At 44.9% G+C, this 16,860-nt stretch overlaps 1 long non-coding RNA gene across 2 annotated transcripts; it reads left to right on the forward strand.

Annotated features, from left to right (window-relative positions):
• The first annotated feature begins 1,601 nt into the window (after positions 1-1,601).
• LOC122460782 lies at positions 1,602-16,475 on the forward strand. 2 transcript variants are annotated; one of them, XR_006282285.1, is made up of 5 exons: positions 1,602-1,661; positions 3,829-4,022; positions 12,251-12,406; positions 13,629-15,956; positions 16,169-16,475. It is a non-coding gene; the product is annotated as an uncharacterized LOC122460782 (long non-coding RNA). The 2 variants fall into 2 exon arrangements; XR_006282284.1 differs by lacking the exon at positions 1,602-1,661 and adding an exon at positions 1,773-2,049.
• Positions 16,476-16,860: the final 385 nt, after the last annotated feature.

Consider the following 16,860-nt stretch of genomic DNA (forward strand, 5'->3'; position numbering starts at 1 on the left):
TTTACTCCTCAGACAGAATCATTTATTAGGAACCTGAGCTGTAGTCACAGTCCCCTCTGCCCCTGGAGCTTCAGCTGGGGTGCCCCTCCACCAAGATGGGGTAGGTCTCCCTGGCCATAAATGGTGAAAATGGGCAGGAAGGGAAATGTGGGTGATCTCATAGATCCCTGTGAAGTGTGAAAAGCCCTATAGGATATAGGGGGGCAGTGACCTCTCAGGGGCTGAGGCCGGGGCAGCCTGTTTGTGGCCCCTCAGGAAACATTCACTGGAAACCTTAGAAATTCAGGAGCTGTTTGAGCCTCCTGAGACCATTTTCCCCTCTTGCCCCCTGCAGCTGCTGCTCCCAGGGGTTAATGCTGCAGTGAAGGGCAAAGGGCATCTTGGGTTTGGATTGTGGAATGGAGCCAATAGAGGCCCAGACTGGCCTTCTCTGGGCAATTCACCCTCTACTTTCAAACTGCACAACCCCATGCCCACCCCTGATTACCAACTGCCACTCTGGGCTGGGGAAGGCCCATTCTCACCTGTGCTGGGGGGGGGGGGAGGGAGTTGGAAACTTATCCCCAGACTCAGGATACAAGCTCCCAGCTGAGGGGATGAAGCACTTCACTGTGGGCTGGGGGAGAATAGAATCAGAGACTATTAGGGTTGGAAGAGACCTCAGGAGGTCATCTAGTCCAACCCCCTGCTCAAAGCTGGACCAACACCAACTAAATCATCCCAGCCAGGGCATTGTCAAGCCGGGTCTTAAAAACCTCTAAGGATGGAGATTCCACCACCTCCCTAGGGAACCCATTCCAGTGCTTCACCACCCTCCTAGTGAAACAGTGTTTTCTAATATCCAACTTGAGACCGTTGCTCCTTGTTCTGTCATCTGCCACCACTGAGAATAGTCGAGCTTCATCCTCTCTAGAACCGCTCCCCTTTTCAGGCAGTTGAAGGCAGCTATCACACTGCTGACTCATATCCAGCTTCTCATCCACTGTAATCCCCAGGTCCTTTTCTGCAAAACTGCTGCTTAGCCAGTCGGTCCCCAGCCTGTAGCGGTGCATGGGATTCTTCTGTCCTAAGTGCAGGACTCTGCACTTGTGCTTGTTGAACCTCATCAGATTTCTTTTGGCCCAGTCCTCCAATTTCTCTAGGTCACTCCGGACCCTATCCCTACCCTCCAGCGTATCTACCTCTCTCCCCAGCTTAGTGTCATTTGTGAACTTGCTGCGGGTGCAATCCATCCCATCATTCAGATCATTAATAAAGATGTTGAACAAAACCAGACGTAGTACCGACCCCGGGGTACTCCACTTGATACCAGCTGCCAACTACACACTGAGCTGTTGATCACTAGCCGTTGAGTCTGACAATATAGCCAGCTTTCTATCCATCTTATAGTCCATTCCTCCAATCCATACTTTTTTAACTTGCTGGAAAGTATACTGTGGGAGACGGTATCAAAAGCTTTGCTAAAGTCAAGATATATCATGTCCACTGCTTTTCCCATATCCACAGAGCCAGTTATCTCATCATAGAAGGCAATCAGGTTGGTCAGGCATGACTTGCCTTTGATGAATGCATGTTGATTGTTCCTGATCACCTTCCTCTCCTCCAACTGCTTCAAAATAGTTTCCTTGAGGACCTGCTCAATGATTTTTCCAGGGACTGAGGTAAGGCTGACCGGTCTGTAGTTCCCTGGGTTCTCCTCCTTCCCTTTTTTTAAAGATGAGCACTATATTTGCCTTTTTCCAGGACCTCCCCCGATGGCCATGAGTTTTCAAAGATAATGGCCAATGGCTCTGCAATCACATTGGCCAATTCCCTCAGCACCCTGGGATGCAGCGCATCCAGCCCCATGGACTTGTGCATGTCCAGCTTTTCTAAATAGTCCTCAGCCTGTTCTTTCACCGCTGAGGGCTGCTCACTTCCTCCCCATACTGTGTTGCCCAGGACAGCTGTGTGGGAGCTGACCTTTTCTGTGAAGACCAAGGCAAAAAAAAGTATTGAGTACTTCAGTCGAAGGATGCCAAAGGCTGAAATTTCACCTCTTTAATTTTAGTTGGTTTGGGTTTCTGAACAATCAGACCCTTTTCATTTTTCCTGTTCTCTTTAACAAAGGGGGATTTTTACCAAAGTGACAAATTTTGAGATTGTGTCTGGGCAATCCCCACCCAACTCTTCCAGGAGAGTGGGACCTTCCAAACTGGCCGTTATGACAGTTGGCCAATCTTCTTCTCCACCCCATAAAGTGCAGCCTCAGACGGCGAGGGGGACTAGCCACCCTGACCAGCCTGGCCTGGGGCACTTTAATCCCCTCAGTCTGTGGTGGGGCTGGGCTGTCAACACTGGAACAGGTGGCCAGTGATCCTCGGAGCAGCTCGGGTGGGGAGGGGAAATCGGACACATTTCTCCCCCACCGCCCCCCCACCCCAGTTGAAGCTGCTGTTTTGAGACCCCACAGTGCTGGGAAGGGAGTGAGGAGTCCCTGCCTTGGTGCATTCAGTGCCTTTGTGCAGGGACAGCTCAGCCCCGGGGCTCCTGCGAGGGGAACATCTCAGTCTCTTCTCCCCCAGAAGTGGTTTCCTGACCCTTCCCCATCACAGAGCAGCCTGCAGGCCTGTTTCTCTTGAGGGAGGGGGAGTAAACACAGCCCTGTATTGTGGTGGGGGAGGTAGGAGAATGGGACATTCCAAAGTGGCAGTTGGACCTGGGCTTGGGACATAAATACAGCCCTGTATGCGGAGGGGGCATGTCATGGAAATGGTTCCCACATGAAGTAGACTTGCACATTCTTGGCTAATAAACTTTTGTGTCCACGGTCAGTGCCTGAAAACCCACTTTCACACCCCTGAAATGCTCCTCTTATGAAGGCACACCAAGACCCGATGGCTGGAAGCTGAAGAAAGACAAATTGAATTAGGAAATAAGGACAAATTTTCCACCGTGAGGGTGATTTACTAGTGGGAGAAACTCGCAAGGGAAATGGTAGATTCTCCAGCTCCTGATGTCTTCAAATCCTGTCTGGACACCTTTCTGGAAGATGGTTTAGCCAAACACAAGTTATTGGGCTCCATACAGGACTAATTCATAGAAATTTCATGGCCTGTGTTACGGAGGTGATATAGATGGTTGACTGGTTCTTTCTGGTCTTAATAGCTATGAATCTCTGGAGCCCTGTTCCAACATTTCCTTTATTAACGTTCTCCCTACATGTGGATGTTTGGTGCTGTAGTTAGCTGTATCAAGACTAAAGACCATGAAAACTTTTTATGGAGAGGCAGACTCAGCGCTAAATTATATAGGAATTCTCTGCAGTAATTCATGAAAAAAATTCCCTTGTGTACAAAAGGGGGTCTTATAATTCAAACGCATAGGAATGAGTAAATATAGGTGTCACCAGTGATCAGTACTAACAACGAAAGTAAGAATTGCTTAATTAATTAAAATATTTTTATTGTAATAACTAGCAACTTTTTTGCTTATTTTGCAATTTCAGAATCAAAGTGAACAAGTGCAACATATATAAATTGAGTAAATATCATCTCACTAATAGTGAACCATGCATCTTATTCATTACAGTGTAGGTTAAGTCCAACCATAGAAAAATTCTGAAATGTAACCTTCAGCTATTTCCATCAGAGATTTCCCCTCTCTTTAGTTCTTTTCCATATAACTTGAAAATGACACTATTTAAAATAATGTTTCAAATATTGATTGGGACATCAATGTTATTTGCATCAACATTAGTGTCTTTTTAAAGCAAAGGTGCTGTCATTACAGGTACTAAGTTCTTAGGATGATATACAACACTGGAAATCATTGTGTATGTTTCCTCAGACTTGATCGAACTGAGAGCTGGTGTGTCTATGATGGCATTTTGGAATTAACAAAGGAAAGGAAGTGGAAATATTCAAGCATGGATGAAGAGTTCTCCAAGTTTCTTGAAAAGTAAAATATACCAAGCAGTTTATTGCTGCTATACAACTCTCATGGCAACACTGAAGACAAGGTCAACTAATTGTAACCTATAGGTAGGTCTGGCAGAATTCACTTTTTAAAAATAATTTCAACAGATATCAATGTTTATTTTAAGCATTTTAAAAATATTTTTTATTGATTTGAATTTTCTCAGTTGCGGGAAATTATGGGAAAGGCGGAGGTTAGACAATTACTTAATGATAATAGACATTGAGATTCAAAAAGTTAAAGCTTTTACAACCATTCATACATAAATTGTCAACATCACATGTCAAAATCTATAAAGTAAATATCCTTAAGTCAACAAATTATGCCCAGTTTTTTACTGTTCATTTGCAAGTCCTTTGGAACATCTTAATTCAAAAGTAAATCACTGGATTTTGACTATAATAAGTTCTCAACCTGCAATTTTCTTACTTTGCCTATCTGTAAATTTGATCACAATCCATTTAGCACACAGATTTTCAAACTCTGGCATGCCCCACAGCAAGCGCCTCAAGGAGTCATGGCAGCCTGGCTTCACAGGCTGGGGCTAGTTCCAGGGGTGTCGCTGGCCAGCGCCAAGTTTCGTTGGGGGAAACTGCATTGGGGCGCAGCTCAGAATTGTGCCCCCCACCCTGCCTGGGGAGCACCGGGTCATGCAGAGGCAGCCCGGTTCAGGGCACAGGACAGGGAGGACTGCCAGGCAGCCAGCCAGTGCCTCAGCTCCCACAGTACGGAGAGCCAGGGGTCTAAGAGGGCTGGGTGGCTCCCACCGACTTCTAATCAGTCGTGCTAAATTGAAGGCAGAAATCTGGGCAGGGGGCATGTGACCCCACATGTCCCTCCTATACTGCCCCATTTTTTTGCCCCCACAGCTTTGCGCCTGGGGCAACTGCCCTGCTTGCCCGATCCTGGTTACAGTCCTCTATAAAATCCCCCAAACCAAAATCTTTTGTATATAAAACCTTTGGTACATGAGTATCAGGCCATGAAGCAGAATGACAGGACCCAGACAGAAAGAACCCACGTCCTGCCACTACATGTCAGGGCTGAGACCCGGGAATATCTCAACATTGTTAGCATTAGCATTCCACTTCCTCTTCTAGGGATACAGAGTCAAGTTATTGAGAGAAAAGAGCAGTTATAACAAAGCCATCTGCTTTGATCAGTGCAGAGAGGGGCACAGAGGGGGCCTCACAGCCTTTTGATTACTCAGAAGCAGGAATATACTTTTCGATCTTTTTGGAAATATACTTTGCATTTGGGAGAAATTGGGTAAAGAAGGAAAACTAGAGGAAATAAAAAAATATACTGTGTCCATGGGGTCTGGGGTGGGTGGGAGACAGAGCAAGTGAACAGCCTGGGAGAAACTAGGGCCTCGTACACAGCAGCCTGGACTCCAGTCATCTCCTCTCTCCCGGTCCCAACCTGTAACACCCACAACGGGATGTTTAGGTGGCTTGTCGGTTAATGCTCCTATCCCCAGGGCTACACAAATCATCTTACCAAACTTAGCACCTGAATTTCTATCTGGTCAATGAGCAGGTGAGAGCATTTATGGGCAGGTGCAGGGTCCCCCTCCTATGTACAGGCTTTGGGCAGAAGGGTGAAGGGAGAATTGGCAGAAGTTTCCCCACATCAAACATGAGGGTCAGGTCTCTCTCTCCCATGTGGGTTCTTTCATGTCTAGTAAGAGCTGATGAGTGAATAAAGTGCTTCCAGAACTCAGTGCAAGGACAGAGTCTCTCTCCTGAGCGGATTCTCTGCAGCAGGATAAGGCCTGATAATTGGGTGAATCTTTTCCTGCATTCAGCACAGCAGTGGGGTTTCTCCCCAGTGTGATTTCTTTGGTGGACGGTGAGATGTTGTACACACCTGAACCTTTTCTCACACTCATTGCAATGATGGGGCTTCACCCTCTCCTCTAAGTGAATGTGCTGATGTCAAGCAAGATTTGATGGCCGATTTAATCTTTTCCTGCAGTCAGCACAGCCGTAAAGTTTCTCTCCCAAGTGCTTGCTCTGGTGTCTAGTGAGATTTGATGGATAATAGAATGTTTTCCTGCACAGGAACGGGCTCTCTCCTTTCTGTGGGTCCCCCCATGTGCACTGAGCAATTGCTATCCTCCAGAGCTTGCCCCACCCTCTACATTTATCCTGTTTCCCTTTCCTGGGAACCCTCCTCTTGTGGTTTTTCAGGTCTCTCTGCCCCTCAAATCCTTCGCTGCTTAGATAATAGGTGTATGGGCTCTTTCTGCCCTCAGCTGTCCACTGTGTAGGGAGCTTTGGATGTGCTCTGGATTCCCTCTCATGTCTCTTTGGGGTCGGTAGCTCAGTCCCATCCAGTTTCCCCCTCTGCTTTTGTGGTCTGTGATGCCTCTTGTAAGATTTTCCCTACTCAGATCTCTGGGAAACACTCTCAAGGCCTGGGCAGCTCCAGGCTTCCAGGCTCTTCTCAGGTGGCTGCTCCTCAGCTCTGCTCAGGGTCCTGGCACTTGCTGGGTGGGGAAGAGAATCCAGTTGTTAGTTTCTGTGCTGCTTGCAAAGGGAAACCACTGATATTCCCAGCAGTGGAATGAGCATGAGGAAACCCCACAATCCTCACCTCAAAGCGGAGCTGGGCCCCATCATTTGAGAGCAAAATCTCCAATTCCCAGAGGCCCCAATGCTGGAGAAAGAGGAGAAGGCCAGTGCCCCATGGATAAGGCTACTTTTTAGTCATGGGTATTTTTAGTAAAAGTCATGGACAGGTCACAGGCAGTAAACAAAAATTCACGGCCTGTGACCTGTCCATGACTTGTACTATATACCATTGACTAAATCTTGGAGGTGGGGCCCCACAGGTCTCGGGGGGGGCGCGGCCTGGGGGTGCTGTGGGTGTCAGGGGGGTGGCCCAGGACCCCCGCTGGTGTTAGGGGAGGGGTTGGTGGGGCACGCAGGCTCCCTACCTGGCTCCTCATGGCTCCCTGGAAGCAGCAACATGTCCCTCCCTCAGCTCCTAGCTCCAGTCCATGCGCTGTCCCCGCCCCAAGTGCCGGCTCCACAGCTCTCATTGGCAGGTAACCGCAGCCAATGAGGGTTGTTGGGGCAGTGTTTGTGCCTGCGGGCAGAGGCAGCATGTAGACTGGAGCTAGGAGCTGAGGGAGGGTCTGCTGCTGACAGACAATGCATAAAATGAGCTCTCTGGCATCCCCTGCTCAAGAGAGCAAAGCGGCACCTATTGTCTGTTCCCGGTAGGGGTGAAAGTAAGTTAGAGGACTTACTGGTACGCTGGAGTCCTGAGCAAGGGTGGCCTCAACCGGAAGAGGTAGGGCCTCAAATCTTGATTTAAAGGGCCAGGGCTCCAGCTGCGGTAGTGGCAGCTGGGAGTCCGGGGCCCTTTAAATCACCCCCGAGTTACCAGCTGCAGAGGCGGCTGGGAACCCTGGGGCTCAGGGGTGATTTAAAAGGCCCAGGGCTCCGGCTGCCACTACCGCAGCAGAGCCCCAGGCCCTTTAAATCACTGAGGAGCCCTGGGGGCTCCCGGCTGCCACCGCTACCCCAGGGCTCTGGCAGAGCTTTAAAGGGCCTGGGGCTCCGCTGTGGTAGCGGCTGCTGGAGCCCCCGAGCCCTTTAAATCCCCACCTGAGCCCTGCTGCCCGAGCCCTGGGGTAGCAGTAGCCAGGCTCCGTCGGGGATTTAAAGGGCCCCAGGGCTCCAGCCACCGCTACTGCCCTGGCCCTTTAAATCCCCTCCGGAGCTCCGCCACCACTACCCCAGGGCTTCGACAGCAGGGCACCGGCAGGGATTTAAAGGCCCGGGGTGGTAGTGGCGGCTGGAGCTCCAGGGCCCTTTAAATCCCTGCCAGAGCCCCATCACCACTACCCTAGGGCTTTAAATTGCCGTCTGGGAAAGCCAGTCCTGGTACGGTGCAGGTAAGCGTACTGGCTTACTTTCACCTCTGGTTCCTGGGGATGGGTCTCAGCTGAGGAACCAGCTGGAAAATCCTTTATCAGCCTCCAAGAACCATGTCTCCTCCATGCTGGGGAAACCTGCATTGAAGAGAAGGTTGCAGCCTTGTGCCAGATCAGAAGTCTGCCCAGAAACTGTCAGCTGAGCCCTGCCATGGGGCAGGATCTGAAGGGGTCTGGGAAGGGGTTGGGGGACTACTGAGGGGAATAGGTTTCATTAGTAATTGCTGGGTGTTGGAATTATTAATAATATTTGAAATTATTAATATTAATATTGGAAGTCACCATACACTAATTTAACCATGAATTCCTTTATTAAATCCAAAGGCCAAATGTACTTATACAGTTGTTCTAAACATGCCTAAAAAGCCTAAATAATAAGCAATTTACTACATCCAAACAGTAACAAAACATTTGTAAGCATTTGATCAAAATACTTACAAATGGGCTAAACTCAGTGGTGCTTAGACCCATATTGGCTGGGTCCAATGTGTTCAGGCAGTTTACTTTTTATACACACTAAGAGTTTACTTTTTTACCTTTTAACAAACAAGTGATGTCATTGCCAATTACTGTACTGACTTCAACTAAAAATCAATTTGAGACAGTTCATCCTCATTTCCAGTCTTAATCCAGATAAGATTTGCAACTGCCTTCCTTCCCAAGGCCTGTCCTCCCCTCCTTCTTGCTGTCCAACAGTTTTCCCTTTGCACTTGGGTTCACATAGGCTTTAGCTCTGGTATGTGGGGCGGGAAGTGCTCTGTTGGCTCATTTTACAACAGATTCTTTGTTTAAAAACCATATGCAGTCATCCCTAGCCGTCAGAGGCCTTCTTTTTAGAAACTTTCCCTTATCTCATTAATTATTTTTTGAACCAGACATCCTCCCTACTTTATTCCTTCTGGCCTTATTACTTATTATGTTCAAGGTCTTTCTTCTACTTGCTAGTCAGGGCCTTTCTTTACAACACATACATATTTCCTTAACCAAACTCAAGCTAAATCTAATTATTTAATTTTATACTTGTCCTACACTGGGCCCCCTCATACCCTGAGCAATGTCACAGTGTGATTGTGGTCAGCTGGTGGATCCCTCACATACAGAATGCTGCTCAGGGCTCCCAGACTGGTGCTGAGGCCATATAGGCAACAGTCTCCCAGGAGGTTCTCAGATAGGAACCAGAGAGAGGGAAGAGAAGAGCCCCCTGCCCACTTATCCCAAGAACTGCTGCTGCAAGTCTTAAAACCAGGGACAGCAGGATGGGCTTCTGACCTAGCACTATGCTCCTTCCCTGAGGAATCCCTGTTCTCCCTTTCCCTCCCCCTTAATAGACTCATGGAACTGAAATGGACGTCAAGAGGGCATTAAGGAAATTAGTTAGGGAAGTGGACTGGACTAAAGAATTTATGGATCTAAAGGTAGAGGAGGCCTGGGATTACTTTAAATCAAAACTGCAGAAGTTATCGGAAGCCTGTATCCCAAGAAAGGGGAAAAAATTCATAGGAAGGAGTTGTAGACCAAGCTGGATGAGCAAGCATCTCAGAGAGGTGATTAAGGAGAAGCAGAAAGCATACAGGGAGTGGAAGACAGGACAGATCAGCAAGGAAAGCTACCTAATTGAGGTTAGAACATGTAGGGATAAAGTGAGACAGGCTAAAAGTCGAGTAGAGTTGGACCTTGCAAAGGGAATTAAAACCAATAGTAAAAGATTCTATAGCCATATAAATAAGAAGAAAACTAAGAAAGAAGAAGTGGGGCCGCTTAACACTGAGGATGGAGTGGAGGTTAAAGATGATCTAGGCATGGCCCAATATCTAAACAAATACTTTGCCTCAGTCTTTAATAAGGCTAAAGAGGATCTTGGGGATAATGGTAGCATGACAAATGGGAATGAGGATATAGAGGTAGATATTATCATATCTGAGGTAGAAGCAAAACTGAAACAGCTTAATGGGACTAAATCGGGGGGCCCAGATAATCTTCAACCAAGAATATTAAAGGAATTGGCACCTGAAATTGCAAGCCCATTAGCAATAATTTTTAATGAATCTGTAAACTCAGGAGTAGTACCGAATGATTGGAGAATTGCAAATATAGTTCCTATTTTTAAGAAAGGAAAAAAAAGTGAGCCGGGTAACTACAGGCCAGTTAGTTTGACATCTGTAGTATGCAAGGTCCTGGAAAAAATTTTGAAGGAGAAATTAGTTAAGGACATTGAAGTCAATGGTAAATGGGACAAAATACAACATGGTTTTACAAAAGGTAGATCGTGCCAAACCAACCTAATCTCCTTTTTTGAAAAAGTAACAGATTTATTAGATAAAGGAAATGCAGTGGATCTAATTTACCTAGACTTCAGTAAGGCATTTGATACCGTGCCACATGGGAAATAATTAGTTAAATTGGAGAAGATGGGGATCAATATGAACATCAAAAGGTGGATAAGGAATTGGTTAAAGGGGAGACTACAATGGGTCCTACTGAAAGGCGAACTGTCAGGTTGGAGGGAGGTTACCAGTGGAGTTCCTCAGGGATCGGTTTTGGGACCAATCTTATTTAATCTTTTTATTACTGACCTTGGCACAAAAAGTGGGAATGTGCTAATAAAGTTTGCAGATGATACAAAGCTGGGAGGTATTGCCAATTCGGAGAAGGATCGGGATATTATACAGGAGGATCTGGATGACCTTGTAAACTGGAGTAAGAGTAATAGGATGAAATTTAATAGTGAGAAGTGTAAGGTTATGCATTTAGGGATTAATAATAAGAATTTTAGTTATAAGTTGGGGATGCATCAATTAGAAGTAACGGAAGAGGAGAAGGACCTTGGAGTATTGGTTGATCATAGGATGACTATGAGCTGCCAATGTGATATGGCTGTGAAAAAAGCTAATGCGGTTTTGGGATGCATCAGGAGAGGCATTTCCAATAGGGATAAGGAGGTTTTAGTACCGTTATACAAGGCACTGGTGAGACCTCACCTGGAATACTGTGTGCAGTTCTGGTCTCCCATGTTTAAAAAGGATGAATTCAAACTGGAGCAGGTACAGAGAAGGGCTTCTAGGATGATCCGAGGAATGGAAAACTTGTCTTATGAAAGGAGACTTAAGGAGCTTGGCTTGTTTAGCCTAACTAAAAGAAGGTTGAGGGGAGATATGATTGCTCTCTATAAATATATCAGAGGGATAAATACAGGAGAGGGAGAGGAATTATTTCAGCTCAGCACCAATGTGGACACAAGAACAAATGGGTATAAACTGGCCACCAGGAAGTTTAGACTTGAAATCAGACGAAGGTTTTTAACCATCAGAGGAGTGAAGTTTTGGAATAGCCTTCCAAGGGAAGCAGTGGGGGCAAAAGATCTATCTGGTTTTAAGATTCTACTCAATAAGTTTATGGAGGAGATGGTATGATGGGATAATGTGATTTTGGTAAGTAATTGATCTTTAAATATTCAGGGTAAATAGGCCAAATCCCCTGAGATGGGATATTAGATGGATGGGATCTGAGTTACCCAGGAAAGAATTTTCTGTAGTATCTGGCTGGTGAATCTTGCCCATATGCTCAGGGTTTAGCTGATTGCCATATTTGGGGTCGGGAAGGAATTTTCCTCCAGGGCAGATTGGAGAGGCCCTGGAGGTTTTTCGCTTTCCTCTGTAGCATGGGGCATGGTTGACTTGAGGGAGGCTTCTCTGCTCCTTGAAGTCTTTGAACCATGATTTAAGGACTTCAATAGCTCAGACATGGGTGAGGTTTTTCATAGGAGTGGGTGGGTGAGATTCTGTGGCCTGCACTGTGCAGGAGGTCGGACTAGATGATCAGAATGGTCCCTTCTGACCTTAGTATCTATGAATCTATGAATCTAGCCTGTCCACTGTGTTATGCTTATAAGAAGCACACAGGATCTTTTTCAGGGGAAAAGGCAAAACACTGCGTTTATTGAAGATACAACAATTGGCATATGCATTCAGTCACACACACACACACACTCTCACTCACTCTCTCCGTCCCGCCAGTCAATGTTACAGTTACCAATCCAGAGTCCAGATCAATCTAGTGGCCAGCTAGGTCGATCACGAATAGGGAGGAGCCGGGTTCCGTCAGTCGCAACACGATGCTCTGGGGAAACCTTGGAAGGACAAACCCAAAGTTTCATGGCAAGGCACTCTGTTTATATAGTGATTTTTTTTATTGGGACTAATGAGTTTTGCACCGTTATGTTGTAATTAATTGTTGTTTGACGAGTGCTTGTTTTTTTAATTTTTTAATTTTTTTATTTTGTTTTTTTTAATCAAGTTTCTCAGGGAGTTATGCTGGTTTTAATCACAAATATGTTGTCCCCATTGATAGGTGCCTGTCTCATCTTTAGAGTCATCACATTTCAGTAGGGGCATGTTGCAGCTTCCTGGCACCCTTGCATCTGTCTCTGGTTAAGCAGCACTTCATGCTCAGGTTCCAGGATGTCCTTTTCTGCAAAGAATTCAAACATCATTATTTATGTAAAAGGTTTAATTTGTTTCAGAGTAGCAGCCATGTTAGTCTGTATTCGCAAAAAGAAAAGGAGTACTTGTGGCACCTTAGAGATTAACAAATTTATTTGAGCATAAGCTTCCGTGAGCTATAGCTCATTTCATCGGATGCATTCAGTGGAAAATACAGTGGGGAGATTTATATACACATACAGAGAACATGAAACAATGGGTGTTAGCATACATACTGTAAGGAGAGTGATCACTTAAGATGAGCTATTACCAGCGGGGGGGCGGGGGGGGAAGGGAGGAAGAAAACCTTTAGTGGTGATAATTAAGGTGGGCCATTTCCAGCAGTTGATCAGAACGTCTGAGGAACTGTGAGGGGTTGTGGGGGGGGGAGAAATAACATGAGGAAAACATGAGCATTTGCTCCAACTCCTCAGACAGACACAAACACCTACAAGATGTCAAATCAAGCATTCTTACAACTACAGTACCCACCTGCTGAAGTGAAGAAACAGATTGACAGAGCCAGAAGAGTACCCAGAAGTAAACTACTACAGGACAGGCCCAACAAAGAAAATAACAGAACGCCACTAGCCATCACCTTCAGCCCCCAACTAAAACCTCTCCAACGCATCATCGAGGATCTACAACCTATCCTGAAGGACGACCCATCACTCTCACAAATCTTGGGAGACAGGCCATTCCTTGCTTACAGACAGCCCCCCAACCTGAAGCAAATACTCACCAGCAACCACACACCACACAACAGAACCACTAACCCAGGAACCTAACCTTGCAACAAAGCCAGTTGCCAACTGTGTCCACATATTTATTCAGGGGACACCATCATAGGGCCTAATCACATCAGCCACACTATCAGAGGCTCGTTCACCTGCGCATCTACCAATGTGATATATGCCATCATGTGCCAGCAATGCCCCTCTGCCATGTACATTGGTCAAACTGGACAGTCTCTACGTAAAAGAATAAATGGACACAAATCAGACATCAAGAATTATAACATTCAAAAACCCCTCCTCCTGCTGGTAATAGCTCATCTTAAGTGATAGCTCTCTTTACAGTGTGTATGGTAACACCCATTGTTTCATGTTCTCTGTGTGTGTATATAAATCTCCCCACTGTATTTTCCACTGAATGCATCCGATGAAGTGAGGTGTAGCTCATGAAAGCTTATGCTCAAATAAATTTGTTAGTCTCTAAGGTACCACAAGTCCTCCTTTTCTTTTTAGTTTAATTTGTGAAACATGTACCCATTTCAGTTTTCCATCTTTGTCAGTACGGTATACCAATGGGCTAAGGCAGTCCATTATGGAGTAAGGGCCTGTCCATTTTGATTCCAGTGAGTGCCCCTTTTCCCCATTTTAAGGTACATGACTTGGTCTCCTGTTTCCCACAGGGCTGCCTTTGTGGGCCTTTGTTTCTGAATTTTGTTGTTCATGTGTTCGATGGCCTGATTAACCCTATACTGGAGGATGGTTTAATCTTCTTGTAAATGTTTGAGCCATTGAAAATAATCATGCTGGATTATATTAGAGCTCTCTTCTTGACCCTGTACCAGGTAACTAGGATCAATCATTAGTTGCATTGGATATCCAAACAAAATTTGGAAGGGTTGGATTTTTGTTCTTAGTCTAGTACTGCTGTGGATGGCAGCCAAAATCAGAAGCAGTTTATCTGGTCAGTCTTTTCCTGTGTGATTTAGTACCTTCTGGGGCGCTTCCTTAATAGTGCGGTTCATGCGCTCTGCTTGGCCTGAGGACTGAGGCCAGTATGGTATACAGAGCTTTTGTTTAATTCCCAAGACTTGTATCATTGTTGTAAAGATTTCTCCTACAAAGGCTCCCCCGTTGTCAGAATCTATTATTTAGGGGGTGCCATATCTACATACTCCCTCATTAAAAAAAATTTTAGCCACTACCCTGGTGCTATTATCTTTAGTAGGAAATGCCTCCACCCATCCAGAAAAGGAATCAATTATCATCAATAAATACTGGAATCCTTCCTTACTCCTTGGTAATTTATCAGTAAAATCAATTTGAACCCAAGCTTTCATTGGCGCAGCCAGTGCCAGTGCAGAGGGCAAGCCTTGTCCTGAGCGCACCACATCCAATTTCGCACCCATGTTTTAACATCATCTTCCATACACTCCCGAACTGCTACTTGCTTTAGCCTTCTTGAAGTCCCTTCCACTCCTTCATGCATAAACTGATGGGCTACATTAAGTAACTCCTGTCTTTCTATTTTCCTGGAACTCGGTTAGGGAGGTCTGTAGTGCCATCTGTTGGCTCATATGTGTCAGCACAGACATTTTTTTTCTGACTTCTGGTTACAACTGCTATGTCATGCTGTCGGACTATTGTATCTACTCGATTATTCCAGGTGGCCTCCATACCCATTCCTTTACTGTGTGCCCTCAAAAAAGGAGTACTTGTGGCACCTTGGAGACTAACAAATTTATTTGAATATTCGATGAAGTGAGCCGTAGCTCATGAATTAATAATCCTTTTCTTTTCGTGGATACAGACTAACACGGCTGCTATTCTGTGTGCCCTTACATGTTGCACCTTTAACTGTTTAGGGTTCTTTGTTACCCACTGGTTAATCCATTTCCATCTGCTGTTTTCCACCCGTTCCTATACCAATCATGTATCCAAAACTGTATCCCCTTCACACAAAAATCACTTGCAGCATAAATATACATGTGCCTGGGGCGAATATTGATATTGCCTTAATAAATAATTACCTGATAAATTGCGTGGAGCTCGGCATGCTGAGCCGATCCATGGTCTAAATGTCCCTGAATGACTTCCTCTTCTAAGTTAATGGTAGCATATTTTACACATCTTTTTCCTTTTACTACCATTGCACTCCCATCAGTAAACCGGATGTGCTTTTCTTGGCCCACAGTATCTAATTCTTCCAGTCGGGGTGCCTCTGCCAAGGCAATTCTTTGCTCCAGAGTGACCTCTGGACACTGTCGATTCCCTTTATCAACTAGGGCATGTGTTAGCATGTCTGGCTTGGACACTGTTTCTGTGGTTACCCCTCTATTAATTAAAGTAAGCATCCATTGAGCCATTTGGGTGTTTGAGACTTTACCTCCCATCAATCTCCCTGATAAAATGTACTTGAGAGGAGTATGGCTGCTTTGGATAGTAATAGAGGCTGTTCTTGTAAGAGGCTCAAAAGATTGTACTGCCCAGACAGCTGCTAGACACTAATGTACACAGGGATCAAAATTTATTTCTGCTCCTTGTAATTTCCTGGATTCATCTGCTACTGGCCCTAGCTTTCCCTCTTCATTGTTTTGTAACAGTATGGCAGCCAAGGCCATGTTATTAGCTGCCAAACAAATAACAAAAATTCATCAGGGAAACACAGGGCTGTGGCTGTGAGAGCCTTCTGTTTTAGCGGGGTTAAAGCGGAGTCCTGCTCTTTTCCCTATTCCCATTTTGTCTTTTTCTTTAGCAGTTTCCACAAAAGTGAGTTATTTTGCATATTTATAAATGTGTGGTCTAAGAAAATTGAATCCTCCTAGCCGTACTCTTAAGGAGTAGGTTTCAGAGTAGCAGCCGTGTTAGTCTGTATTCGCAAAAAGAAAAGGAGTACTTGTGGCACCTTAGAGACTAACAAATTTATTAGAGCATAAGCTTTCGTGAGCTACAGCTCAATGCATCCGATGAAGTGAGCTGTAGCTCACGAAAGCTTATGCTCTAATAAATTTGTTAGTCTCTAAGGTGCCACAAGTACTCCTTTTCTTAAGGAGTAGGCATTGATAGGCGCCAGCATTTCTACTAGTGCCCTTACCTTCCTCTGATCTACCTGTCTCCCTTCTTGTCCCGTTTTTCCTTTATGTCACATCCTTAGGTCTCATTTTTGGACAGGTACATATTTGGTGCTGTCAGACATTTTGAAAAAAAAAAGTTTTAAAATGTTTTTGATTTAATTTATCCTTATCGGAAGCATTAGAACTAAATGAATAAATGTAGCTTTCATGCCTTTTCCTCATTTTTTTTACAGAAATTATGCTTGTTACACTTTTTAGTGCAATTCTAAATAAAGTCTAATAAACAGGTGAACAAAGTCCTAATGACAGAAGAATAGTGTTAAAATGCATTTTTGAGAAGTGATGTTTAATGCAATTAGTCCTTTCTAAATAAAGTAATTTAATAATTACAAAATCTTAATAACCATGGATAAAACTGTTAAGATATATCTAGAATTATGCATTTTAAAGGAAAATATGCTTTTTATGGAGTTAGTGCATTTCTAAATAGTCATTAAATAATTGTACAAAGTTTAATGACAGAAGAATTCAGGAAAAATATGAATAACTGTAGATAAACAGGAATTTTTAGAAAAAATAACTTTATGCAGTTGCTACAAGTTTAAAAGTTTATTAGACTATTGCATACAAGTCACAAAGCATTAGAGTGTCAGAGAGAAACTAGGGCCTGGTCT

This window comes from Dermochelys coriacea, chromosome 6 (assembly GCF_009764565.3).
Source record: "Dermochelys coriacea isolate rDerCor1 chromosome 6, rDerCor1.pri.v4, whole genome shotgun sequence".
Classification (NCBI taxonomy): Eukaryota; Metazoa; Chordata; order Testudines; family Dermochelyidae; genus Dermochelys; species Dermochelys coriacea.